This window comes from Polistes dominula, unplaced genomic scaffold (genome assembly GCF_049000335.1).
Source record: "Polistes dominula isolate Pdom_NZ unplaced genomic scaffold, Pdom_raw_medaka contig_17, whole genome shotgun sequence".
Taxonomy (NCBI): domain Eukaryota; kingdom Metazoa; phylum Arthropoda; class Insecta; order Hymenoptera; family Vespidae; genus Polistes; species Polistes dominula.
The window spans coordinates 763624-776217 of NW_028301049.1; the positions used below are offsets into that span (position 1 = coordinate 763624).

Here is a 12594-nt window from a genome sequence, read left to right on the forward strand (position 1 = left end):
CAGGCGTAGAACGAGAGAAAGAGAAGGAAAAGGTCGTGTGTAGGAAGGGGGAGTGGTGGTGACGTCACACTTACACGGCCGCAGCCGAGAGACGGAATGATAGTGAAAGACAGTGGGAGAAAGAGTGGGGGAGTGAGAGAGACTTTAGTCAGCAACGAGGCTCACCGAGCAGCGACGGAAGGGGCCGAATAGCTCGATGGATAGTGCGATGCCGAGTGGCTGCGGAGTGGCGCGGAGAGGGGGCACTTGGAGCACGCCGAAGACTCGTTTGGTGGGCGCCGGGTGGGGGTTGACGGGGGTCCAGGCATGGAGAGGGCGCAGTTCCGCGCTATCCTCCGTATCGTTGACACGTCTGACTAGAAAGAGAGTGCCGCGTTGCCCGACTGTTCCTCGAGTACTCCTCCATACCTTTTTTCCTCTTCTACTTCTTATTATTATTCTTATTCTTATTCTTCCTGTCATTAATATTCTCTTTTTCCTCGTACCTAAAATATTTTCTATCCTTTTTATCCTACTTGATCCATTTTGGGATTCGTAAATCGTACGCGGACGCGCAACGTTAAAACTTTGTCGATCGTTGAACGCGCATTTTTTCAAACGACGTACCAACGTTTCAAAACTAAATAATCAAAGTGAGTAAAAGAAAGAAACGCGGATCTACGTAAACGTAAGGAGGAAGAATCGTTTTGATTTTTCTCCCCCCCTGTCAAAAGGGATTTATCATTTCTTTTTTTCCTTTTTATTTTCACATACCTTTTACATCTATACACTTTCCCTTTCCGTCCTTTTTTTTTTTATTTTGGTTCCGATAAAATCAATCAATCGATCGTTCGTTCATTCGTTCGATCGATCGATCGATCGATCTCGTGAGTGAGTTTTTGATTTTTTTTTAACTACGTTGGTGTTTCTCAAAACTTTGTTTTGTGTTGAAATAAAAAGAAAAAAAGAAAGAAAAGAGATAGAAAGTGTTTTCTTCTTGAAAGAAATAATAGTGACTTTGACGCTTGGACTATCGCCATTTTTCACGAGTAACGTGTGTGAGAAGATACAAGACAAAGATGATGGCCGTTTCTTCTTCTTCTTCTTCTTATTCTTCTTCTTCCTCCTCTTCTTCTTCGTTCTTCTTCGTGTTCACTGTCTTGGTCGTTGGGCTCGTGTTCAGCGATGGGACCACGGGTACCATGGCAAACCAGATGACGTTGGAAGCCAGGATCTACGACGACCCCCGAACTATCACAGGTTAGTGCCCTCATAATTTGCTTTTTTCTTTTTATTTCTTTGTTTTGGCCCCTTTTCATTAATCCCTTTTATATATAAATTTTTGAAAAATATCAACACGATTATTAATCGATGTTTTTCATCGATTTAAATCCGTTTGTTTTTCCCATCATTTTTCTTTTCTTTTCTTTTATTTTGTTTCATTCAAAAATTGTGACGAAAAGTATTTTCAATCAGAAGAAAAGATCTTATTTGATTTTTTTATTTTATTTGCAAAATCCACTTTCGAAGTTTGTTATAACTTTTACTTATTTAGTACGAAACACAGTGCAAATTTTGACGATATATACGATCCAGGTTCAAGGACACATAGCGTGTTTTGTATGCCCTTTTCGCAAATGTTCTCTCAAGTCGTTTTTAAAGGTAGAAAACGGAAAGGAAGGATCCGTACTTCTCATTTTTCTCCCGCTTCTTCAAGAATTCCAGAACAAATCCGAACAGCAGACGTGAGCGTCAGAAGAGAGAGAGAGAGAGAGAGAGAGAGAGAACTAGAAAGACAAAGTGAGACAGAGATAGACAGAGACAAAGAAGCCACTAATGGCGGCATTTTTAAACTCGTCGTGTTCTCTATCACTCCGTTAGGATTCTTTTTCTCGTTGACTTTTAACTTCCGTTGAGTTGTTTCAAGAAAAAGACAAAAAAGAAAATAAAAAGAAAACATTCAACCATTATTTCGTCGAGTAAAAATATAAAGGAACAGTTTGTCAATATTCTTTACAGATAAAATAAAAAAATAAGAAAAAATTAAATAGGTAAGGTAGTAATAAATAATAAAAAAAAAAAACACCATTAAATTGTAGTTCGTTCATTCGTTCGTTCGACTTTGAGAATTTCGTAGAATTCGTTTGACTACTTTTTTCCCGATCTTTTTTTTTTCTTCCCCCTCGAAGAAATGTGTCGTCTGTCGCAGCAGAGATGCATACCACACATATATATATATATATATGGTATATATATACTATATATGCATATACATAAGTTCGTTATGTCCACCACGCCCACGCAGTTACTTTTCCTTTTTCTTTCATACTTGCCGTTTGGTTTAGTTTCCTTGAAAAATGATACGGATTCCGTTACACACACATTTTTCTATCGTAAAAAGATTAATGTCGCCAATGAAGTATCGACTACAAATTATTTTTTTTCTTCTCCATTTTTACTAGCGTTCCTTTTATTTTAACCTCCGCCCCACATCCGATTCTTTCTTTAATTTAATTCTTTTAAAAATTGTTTTTCTTTTCTTCATATATTATTTATTTTTCTCATATGTAATACGAAAGTGTGCATTCACGATGATTGATCGAGCTTGGTTTTTTTCTTTTTGATTTTTTCCTTTCGTCAAAAGATCAAAGAAATATTTTGGTGTGTCGCAGTTCGAACACGAACGAAAGATTCGATGCATTTGACAAAAATTCATATTTCCTATCGACACCCCTATGTATTCCATTTTTTCGATTCCATTTTTGCTTTTTTCACGTGTTTTTTCCTTTTTGACTTTTTTTTATTTATTTATATCTGTTGTCTTTTTCTTTTATTATTGTTATTTTTTTCGTTAGTAGTAGGTAGTAGTATAGGGTTGAAACAATACATTCACGCGAATGCATCGAACTATGAACGATTGCGTGTCGTTTCAAAGAATGAAATGTCGAATGGTGGTTGGTTGTTTGGTTGGTTGTGTTCATGGTGTGAAATTCTTTATAATTCTTTCTTTATTCTTTTCTTCTTTCCTTCCTTTCTTTTTTTTTTTTTGATGTATAACCTTGTATTATTGTATCTATTTTATTATTTATTTATTTATATTTTTTATTTAACTCGCATATTTATATGCACGCATGTTTATACCCCATAAGCGGAAATTGAAAAACGTCTCTGGTTATTATTTAGCTTGAAAATCGTTTCGTTCAAATCGTTCGGTCTCGTCGGAACGTTTTGTGCAGTTTAACACTCATAAAGTTCAATTTATGAAGTGCGTATATGTGTTCTCGTACACACGAATATCGTCGAAACTCAAAGCAACCCCTTTTATCATACATGTGTGCGTGTATCTTTCTGTCTATGTATATACATATGCATGTATACACGCGTGTGTGTAGTAAATATGATATTATAACGCATTCCAACTTTTGTTCAAATTTCTTTGGATCATTTTCTTTTCCCCTGTATAGTTTTTTTTTCTTTCTTTTCCCTAATTAAATATATTATTTATTTTTGTCTCGTAAAACATTAAAGTCGTCATAGTAGTCATCGTAGATGACAGATGCGGGTAGACATAAAACAACATACATTTTTCCTTTTTTTCTCTAACCAAAAATGTTGGGGAGGAGGAGGAGGAAAGGGTGGGGTGGGGTGGGTAAGGGGATGATGGGTTGGAAGGAAATTTTAGTAGGGGTATTTTTGGGTCAGTATGTCGGCGCATTGCGGTACCAACTTCATCGTGCATCTTCGTATATACATTTCCGAAGGACGATTGCTACGGAATCTGATATCGACTGGTTTCTTTTTTATTTTATTTTTTTTTTCATTTAAAATTATTTCGTTTTGTTTCGTTCCTTTTAATGTTGTTGTTTAATGATGTTTTGTTTTGTTTTTGTTTTTTAAATTTATTCGTATTTATAAATATTTGATGAAAAATTTATCGTTATTAATAATATTTTTTTGTACTTTATTAAATTACTTATTTGTATAAATTTTTTATTATAAATATTATTTTTACACATTGTTTATTATAAATATTACTTCCACACTCTCACTATAAATTAATAATCAGAATTTAACAAAACAATAACCTTTGATTATTTTCATAACCTTTGTAAAAGATTTTATTTTCATTTTATATTAATTTAAAATAGAAAAACAAGATACCAAAAAATAAACGTCTATAATGTCAATGTCAAAATGTGTTACATGTACAATTGAGGTCAACGTCAATGGAATTTAATCATCGATCCTGTGCCCGAATGTTCCAATACATTTTATGTAACAATTTTGAAAAATGTGAAATAAAAAAAAGAAAGGATCTCAATTTTACGGATAATTTGTTTGCTAAAGAGAAATGGCGAAAGGTGGTGAGGGGTGAGTTCAAGATAAGATATAAAAGTTGAGATGGGGGATGTTTTGGGGTGGGGGATTGTCGTTTATCGCAGATGAGGATTATTCCTTTTAGCATCAAAAAAGGGGATGATCTTTTTTCTCGGTTAAAAGGCAAACTTTTATAATGTACTTGTCTAAGCGATCAAAAGGAAGGACAACAAGGGATGAGAAAACAGGAAAGAAGAAGAAGAAGAAGAACGAGAAGAAGAACAACCCAAGGATCTTCTTCTATTTTACTTTTACGCTCACCTTATAGATAATATTACGAATACATGGAAAGGTTATCACGAGATAAGCCAGGAAACACGCACTTGTGGGATATACGGGGGCTTGGTACGATGATCATCATCTTTTACTTTCTAAATGCAAATTTTTTTCTTACCCAATTTTTTTCTTCTTTTTTATTTTATTTTTCTTCCCTTTCTTATTATTTTTTTTTATTTTTTTATTTTTATTTTTATCGACTTTATGACATGCAACGTGCCGAGAACATTATTATTAGGTTTTAGTTTTATCAAAAGAACTTAGTTTATGATTATTAAAATAAGTAAATATATATAATAATATATTATATATATATTTATATATATTAAAAATTATTTTTTGATTTAATTTAAATTAACGTACATAATTTTGTGTTGCTTTTATTTTTATTTTCTTTTTCTTCTTTTCAATCGTTTAAAATACCAATCAATATCTCTATATCCTTTATATTAAATACAATAATAATAATAATAATAATAATAATATACGGAGAGTTGTGTATACGTTTATAAATTATTTCTTTTTTCTTTTTCAAAATATGAATGAAATTATGTTATACGTATTGTAAATGAAATTAGTGTTAAATAATAATCTCTCAAATAAGATGTCAATTATATCATCGTTGTTTGAATCATAGTTTATTATTTAAAATGTAGTTTCATTAAATAAGCTTTTATTATATTCGCGAATTTTATTTGCGTAAAATTGTAATTACTCTTTTACCGAAAATTTTCCGAGTTTTCGTGCGGTATTTAATAGAAACGGATTAAAGTACGCTTGCGGAACGGCAGTGGTGTGGGGACGGTGGGTAGGGGTGGGATGAAAGAGAAGGAGAATAGGTCGTAGAAGTTTAGACCAGTGATTTTTGGCTTTTCCTATATAACAGGAGAGAAAGAGAGAGAGAGAGAGAGAGAAAGAGAAAGTATCCGTGTCATGACTCGTGCTATTTCTCTCGCAAACTCCTACTTGAGTTTGTAATTACTCGTCAGTCGTAATGGGCAAATTGAAGTAAGTGTCGTACGGTTTAACATGAGAGAATGCGAATAATGGGCTAAACTATACGTCCCCCCTTTCCCTATCCCCACTATCCCCACCCCCACTTCACCCTCTTTTAAACATTTTTATTCAAAATTTTGTTATTCGAATATTTGAAATTTTGAATTGAATTTTTTTTTTTTTTTTTTTTTTTTTTAGAAAAATTCAACAAAACGAAATCATATCGTACAATTCAAAATAAATGAGGATAATAGTTGAAATAGTTGATTTTTGTTTTTCCTCTTTAATTTCGTAAGACAAATATTTCTTTTTTGTAGTCTTCTCTCGTTCTATTAATAAAATTAAATTATTCCAATTTATTTGGAATGCAATTAATTATATCGAAAAATTTTTATGGAATTTTAATTACGATGCAACGTTTAATTTTCATGGTAGTTCATTATGTTCATTTTTAAAAATCATATCTATGACATACGTTTCGTTTTTATCATAGTTCATTTTGTTCATTTTGTTCATTTTGAAAAATTATATCCGTGACATCGACTGATTTTCTTATTAATTATTTTTTCTTTTTTTTTTTTTTATATTCACCGAAAAGTATAGTTGAAGTAAAAAGAAACTTTTGAACATTGTCGTTATCGTCGTTTTCAGTCCGACAACTTGTTGCTGGTAGAGAAAAATGGACAGGGGAAGCTTTTCGTCCTGAGGCCACTTTTCAACTTGATCGATTCGCACGAATTACTTGAAAACGTTTCGCGATACCTCTCCCCAATCTCTTGACTTTCCCCCTCCCCCCTCTTCCTAACCACCCTCACCTTCACCTCTACTTACTCTTTCTACCAGCAACGCGACCCAGTTTCGTTTTAGTCTTGGTTGCTTGTGTGGAAAACCTTTTCTCTCTTTTCTTTCTTCCCTTATTTTCTCTCTCTCTTTCTCTCTCTTTTTCTCTTTTTCTCTTTTTCTCTTTCTCTCTCTCTCTTTTTGTCTATTTCTTTTCTTTTTTGATTCTTTCCTTTTACGAGCGACCAAAGTGATTTCGTGATAGTTCACCGAAGTAAAGATTTACGAGAGCGGATATCGAAAAGCTCTACCCCCCACTTCCCCCAATCACCCCACACCCCCGATTGAACGACGTCGATATTGTTTATCGTACCGACGTAATTTCGAACGTTAACTTCGAACGATACTACTATCACTATCACTATCATCATCGTTGATAGAATTTACATCGCAATACATTTAAATTAAATTCATTTCAGACTATTTGGTTTTGGTTTTTTTTTTCTTGTTTTTTCTTTTGTTTTCTTTTTTGCTTCTAATTATGTTTTGTTATTATAATTAATTCTGAATGATAATTAATTTCAATAACAAACGTAAAAATGAAACAATACGAAATAATAAGAAACATTTTTTTCTTTCTCATATATATCTTCCCACATAATAATCATATGTGAATACATACATATTATATACAAAGTAATACATTTGAACGAAACAATTACATAAAACAATTATTTTCTTCGTTGTTTATCATGAAAATGATCCGACATAGTAAATAAGTAACATTAGTAAAATGATGTTATTTCGATCATGTTCCCGTGATCGTTAGATAGCAAAAGATAATAAAGTGTATATGAAAAAGAGAAAGAAAGAAAAAGAGAGAAAGAGAGAGAGAAAGAAAGAGAGAGAGAGAGAGGGACAAACCCCATGGTAAAGCGAATTAGGGTCGTCGTACAATGACTTGAAGCATCATATGTAGTATAGTATAGTGAGATAGTATGGTAAAATTGTTGTGTGAGGTGAACGAACACACACACACAAGAACACACAAACAAACACACACACACACTCATATACACACATGTGTTATCATCATCAACGAGCAGCACGAGTCTCTTGCTCTTTACCTTGCCAGGCCTTCATTCTCTTCTCTTCTTTTTTCCTCTTTCACCTCCTCTTCCTCCTTCTCCTCCTCCTTTACCACCTCCTACTCCTCCTTCTTCTCCTCCATCATACTCTCCTTCACCACGACCGGATATTTTTAACGAGCCGTTCGTGCAGAGACGAAACAATGCATAACGTCCTGCTGTGCTTACCCTACACCACCATCACCATCACCATCATCACCATCACCATTACTATCACCATCACCATCACCATCACCATCGCTATCGCCACCACCATGTATCATTTTTTGTTTCTTTTTTTATCCTTCTTTATATTAAAAATAAAATTTAGGCACATATGGCGATACGTGCTAACCCCGTGGTGGTTCCATGGCAAAGCTAAAAAAAAAAAAACAAAAAAAAAACAAATAAAAAAAATGAAAAGAAAAAGGATCTTTTAACACGATCTATACGATGCATGCAAATTTGTGCACCCATATTTAGCATAAATTCTGTGTGTATAACAAATGGTGGGTTATATTCGATTATTATTTATCGTATGCAATACAATACAATTACAAATACCAATATAAATAATAATTAATAGTAACAATTATATATATATATATATATTTTATATATAGTTTATATAAAGTTTTATATACAGTTATTTTATATTATTTATGTTATTTATATTATTGTATATATTTTATATATTGTATATATATGTAGTCTAGTGTATAGAACGTGAGTAAAAAATCATAACTTTTATTATTATTATTTTCTAATCAGCCGAAATTGATGCACCAAACAGAAATTATATTACTCGTATAGTAATTGACAATTTCATATATTTATATAGATGAATAAAAATAGAAAGTACAGTTTCCCTTTTTCCAATATATATAATAATTGTTTTATAGATTATTTATTTTAGTCAATATCATTGAACATATATATATATATATATAGATTGTTTTAGCTTTGGGTATAGTAACCTTTTCAATTATAGAACATGCGTTCGATTTCCGTAGCAAATGATATTCTCGTATACATTGTGTGTACACACGCTATTCGGTTATGTATTTTTGCTGTTATGCGATCTCTCCTGCTCCAGGGTGTAACAATTGTCGGTAATAATGGGGGAAATTGCGACGTTATGTGTGTGTGTGATATACTAAAGTTAGTTACATACATATACATATACATATACACATATAGAAGCTTATATTGTCGAGTTCTCTTGGCATTGTGTAACTTCGTAAGAAATTCTAATGGCGTTTGCCAACGTTGTCGTAAATTTTCCGACGACGAAGCAAAGATAAGAGGATAGGTAGGGAGAATCATAGTAATAGTAGAAGAAGAGGGGTTCAGGGTGAAAGGGCTAGAAGAGTATTTAGTTCATTTCTATTTCTACCATACAAGTATCGATTGTTGTTTGTTCACAGTTATCCTCCTATGTGATAACCGATATTTATTTATTTTTTTATTATTAGATGCATTTACCTGTAAACGTAAATTGAGACGAAATCATAGAATATATAATACTATACACATAAGTACATATTCTCTTATAACATTTCAACGTATTATCCATAATGTGTGTCTGTCTATGTATGTGTATTTTTTTTTTTAAATTTATTCAATACAAGTAGTTTCCATTAGACTATTTAATTTCTATATTGTGTGTGTTTATGTGTGCGGATATAAAAAGAAATTTTAATGGTGTTCTTATAAATGGAAACTTATCAAAATGATGTGTATTGCATTAAACTGTATTAATAGTATATTATCAGCAGCTACCTACAAATAGAATGTTCAGACAGAGTATCATAAAGGATTAACGCGTTTAGAGAACACTCGTGTAAAGAGAGAGATAAGGAGAATGTGTGTGTGTGTGTGAGAGAGAGAGAGAGGGAGAATAGTTTGACGATGAAGTTGAGAATTGTCCGTCAGAGATTGTCAGAGTGTGTCAACGAGAAGAGTGTAGAGATTTAACATATAAGTTAAAGTGTATTGTGCGTGTGTTGCATTGTGTGTGGTGGTATTTTCATTGTACGTGAGATTGTCAATACGGGGCAATGCGATCTATCAGTTAGCAGGTAACAGTTTGTCATGCGAGAATTGTTTTTGAGGTTACCTGAAGTAACCTCGCGTTACTCGACTACGACAAGAGAGGGATGCTGTTAGGCTACTCGTAAAGAGAGATAGAGAGAGAGAGAGTAGTTGTATCTTACGTAATTGGATCCGATCTAGCATGGGGCCACAATGAGATGCATAGTGTGTTACTAGTATTAGTGTCGACAAATACGATTTCCAGACTGCCTATCGCAACGACCTTCGATACTATTAGATCGATACCAATTGGTGGTGGTGGTGGTGGTGGTTAATGTGCTTGCTAGATCATTTCGATGTTAGAAGGTTCAGGTTCACCTAAAGAGAGATAGAGATAGAGAAAATCTTATTATTATACTTTACATTGTTTATTTTTATAACTATTGAACAATTAATCCTATCAGATGTCTTTATTTGATTTATATTTTATAAAAAAATAAGTTATATTTATAATATTATTATATTACTGGGATGCTTTGGTCACGTGTTGCGGTGGTTTTGTTGTAAAATGTTGATTTAATATAAATAATTCTAAACTATTTAGTAAATTATAACAATATATAAAATAATAATACATTATATATTTTATTATAATATACATATATATATATTTTTTTTTTGTTTAATACTATTCTATTGTATTTAAAAGTTGATTGAAATAAATATCAAATGTTATATCTATCTAGAAAAGAAATATTTTTCAAATCAGCGAATAATAATAACAATAATAGTAATAATAATGATAGTGATTATTATTATCATAACCTTCCTACGTTTTCATTTTCATTACGCGTGATTATGTATATATATATATTTTTTGTTCAATACTATTCTATTGTATTTAAAATGCGTTCCGTGAGTTACCTCGAATTATTTTCCCTGCCTGTCTCCTTCTAACCGCCAAACCTCCCCCAAGCCTCCCTCATCCCTCCACCACCTACCTGTACTTGTATATCTATGTGGTCAACTTTTGTTCGTTCAAAAACACGTCGAATAGGGTTCCCAATATATATATATTCGAAATATTATAAATTCATGCTGTAAATTTTCTCCGTAGCAAGAATTTTCGCATAAATTATATTTTTCCGATTATTATTCTCATTTACGATGGTAAATTATTAAACGTGAGAATTATACGAGTTCCATTGCTATATATGTGTATGTGTTTGTGTATGTGTAATCGCAGAGGTAGGAAAATGCGTTGCCGTTCAAAAATCATTCATCCCACCTACCCTTTTCACCCTCTCACCATCCCCAATCAGAGAAAACAATCACCCTTTAAAAATAATCTTACGAAATGTGCACAGATTATGAATGTTCAGTTGGATTACTATTATATTGTATTATATTAATATTATATTCGATAAATTCTCGAGTTATTAATCAAATTTTATGGAGTAATTTGTCGATAATATTTTCGGTTGATTATTTTTGCGCGAACTGAATTATATCTTTCGTATTTATATAACAATAATTTGTAATTTGAATAAGAACGAATAGTTCATTATTTATAAAATAAGAAATTAAAAAATATAAAAAGAAATACATTGCATAAAAGATGAATAATAGTTATATTATTTATTGATTATTAAATTAGATTTAAGCAAAAATAAGTAAACGTTGTTGTATATATATATTTTTTATTATAATTATAATATAATTTATATAATTTATATATAATATTATATACATATATGTAATCACGCGGAATGAAAATAATAATCTCTATCATTATTAATATTATTATTATTATAATATCGTTAATTTTAAAAATTTTTCTTTCCGAGATATGAATATAACATTTGATATTTATTTCAATAAACTAGTATACTCATATATATATTTATATTTATATATATTCTAGACGTAAGACGATAGCGGAAAACGATCGTTAGTTGGTTTCGCTTGATCGAGTAGATTCATTGCGAAAAAAAATGTAAATAGAAAAAATGAGAGAGAGAGAGAGAGAGAGAGAGAGAGAGAGAGAAAACAGAAAAACGATGAGTTGTTATTTCTCTCCGCTTCACAACCATTTCCTGATTGCAACTCGCGAAGCTCATTTAGTTCGTAGTTGTTTGTTTGAAATGACCGATCAACAAAATACCCATCTAATTACTATGTAGAAATAGTAACTTTCTTCAGTTATAAACTATTTCGATCGTTTTTAGATGAAAGAAAATAAAAACGAGAGAGGAAACAAGGTAGATGAGGTTGAGAGAAGTGGAAAAAGAGTATAGGCAAAGAGAAACGAAATTTTTTTTTTTATCTGGGGACCACCCGGAAATGGGTGGAGTTGTAGTTTCTTCTCTTGGAAATCATAAAACGGATGGTTAGAGGTGTTAGTACCTTGGGTTTGATGTTTAACGAGTTTCTCTTGAAAACTTTCCTATAACTACTTTGATTTTCCATTCGTACATTTGCTTTTTTTACTTTTTCTTCCTTTTTTTATTTTCGACCTTGGTCCCAAGGATACAAAAAAAAGAATGTTGGGTGGTGGGTGGGTGTTAGGTTCGGTTCATCTCGAAGTACGAAAGATAAGAAAAATTTCTCTCGGAATAAGAAATTTCTCTCGGATAAGAAAAAAAAAAAAGATAAAAAAAAATAGAAGAAGAAGAAGAAGAAGAAGAGGAGTAGACAGAAAAAAGGGTGAAAGAAATGGTAGGATAGGGTAGGTTCGTCGAAGTTACCATTCTTACACCATCCCTCTCAGCATTCCTTCGTTTCTTGAGCTTTTCGCCGACTTGGCATAGACGCCACTCCACCCCTAACACCCCTAACACCCCTAACACCCCTTTACTTCCTTCAGAACCCTTTTCTACTCTTCTCTACTATTGCAAACTCGTCGTCGTTCCTTGGGGCCTTCGATCTTTATAGGTTTCCATATTTTACGAGTAACACGGTTGGATTACACAGCATCGTTTCCGTTCTAGAATCGAAGGTAAAGGTAAAAAGCAAAAAAAGGGCG

The 12594-nt window shown here is 32.3% G+C and overlaps 1 protein-coding gene across 8 annotated transcripts in view; it reads left to right on the forward strand.

Moving 5' to 3' along the window:
• The first annotated feature begins 305 nt into the window (after window positions 1-305).
• The window catches only part of Fas1 (fasciclin 1 Fas1 domain-containing), a 279415-nt gene continuing 267126 nt past the window's right edge, over window positions 306-12594 (forward strand). For 3 of the 8 annotated variants that reach the window (XM_015320243.2, XM_089175617.1, XM_015320246.2), the window contains exon 1: window positions 306-1239. The gene's annotated coding sequence lies outside the window, so the exon portion shown is untranslated. Of the gene's footprint in view, window positions 1240-9453; window positions 9617-12594 lie in introns of those variants that run through there. The other 5 variants (XM_089175612.1, XM_089175614.1, XM_089175613.1 and 2 more) reach the window with 5 other exon arrangements.